A 1,714-nucleotide genomic window follows, 5' to 3' on the forward strand; every position below is an offset into this window, starting at 1 on the left:
CGATAGTGGTAGATCAGTAAGAGACATCATAGATTGCACTATATCCGATAAAGTACGGTTATGACGATCGGACACACCATTATGCTGTGGTTTTCCAGGTGGCATGAGTTTGTGAAACTATTCCACAATGTTTTAATTGAAGACCAAACTCGTAACTCAAATATTTGTCTCCGCGATCAGATCGTAGAAACCTTATTTTCTTGTCATGATGATTTTCCACTTCACCCTGAAATTATTTGAACTTCTCAAATGTTTCAGACTTATGTTTCATCAAGTGGATATACTCATATCTGCTCAAATCATCTGTGAAGGTCAGAAAATAACGATACCCGCCGCGAGCCTCAACACTCATTGGACTGCATACATCAGTATATATTATTTCCAATCAAGTCTGTTGCTCGCGCCATTGTTCCGGAGAACGGAGTCTTAGTCATCTTGCCCATGAGGCATGGTTCGCAAGTACCAAGTGATTCATAATCAAGTGGTTCCAAAAGTCCATCAGTATGGAGTTCCTTCATGCGCTTTACACCAATATGACCTAAACGACAGTGCCACAAATAAGTTGCACTATCATTATTAACTTTGCATCTTTTGGCTTCAATATTATGAATATGTGTAACACTATGATCAAGATCCAACGAACTATTTTCATTGGGCGTATGACCATCGAAGGTTTTATTCATGTAAACAGAACAACAATTATTCTCTGACTTAATGAATAACCGTATTGCAATAAACATGATCAAATCATATTCATGCTCAACGCAAACACCAAATAACACTTATTTAGTTTCAACACAAATCCTGAAAGTATAGGGAGTGTGCGATGATGATCATATCAATCTTGGAACTACTTCCAACACACATCGTCACCTCACCCTTTACTAGTTTCTGTTTATTCTGCAACTCCCGTTTTGAGTTACTACTCTTAGCAACTGAACCAGTATCAAATGCCGAGGGGTTGCTATAAACACTAGTAAAGTACACATCAATAACACGTATATCCAGTATACCTTTGTTTACCTTGCCATCCTTGTTATCCGCCAAATACTTGGGGCAGTTCCACTTCCAGTGACCAGTCCCTTTGCAATAGAAGCACTTAGTCTCAGGCTTAGGATCAGACTTGGGCTTCTTCACTTGAGCAACAACTTGCTTGCCGTTCTTCTTGAAGTTCCCCTTCTTCCCTTTGCCCTTTTCATGAAACTAGTGGTCTTGTCAACCATCAACAGTTGATGTTTTTCTTGATTTCTACCTTCGTTGATTTCAGCATCACGAAGAGCTTGGGAGTTGTTTCCGTTAACCTTGCATATTATAGTTCATCACGAAGTTCTACTAACTTGGTGATGGTGATTAGAGAATTCTGTCAATCACTATCTTATCTGGAAGATTAACTCCCACTTGATTCAAGCGATTGTAGTACCCAGACAATCTGAGCACATGCTCACTATTGAGCGATTCTCCTCCATCTTTTAGCTATAGAACTTGTTGGAGACTTCATATCTCTCAACCCGGGTATTTGCTTGAAATATTAACTTCAACTCCTGGAACATCTCATATGGTCCATGACGTTCAAAACGTCTTTGAAGTCCCGATTCTAAGCCATTAAGCATGGTGCACTAAACTATCAAGTAGTCATCATATTGAGCTAGCCAAACGTTCATAACGTCTGCATCTGCTCCTGCAATAGGCCTGTCACCTAGCGGTGCATCAAGGA

Source organism: Triticum urartu, chromosome 6A (assembly GCF_056163025.1).
Source record: "Triticum urartu cultivar PI428250 chromosome 6A, HENAU_Tu73, whole genome shotgun sequence".
NCBI lineage: Eukaryota > Viridiplantae > Streptophyta > Magnoliopsida > Poales > Poaceae > Triticum > Triticum urartu.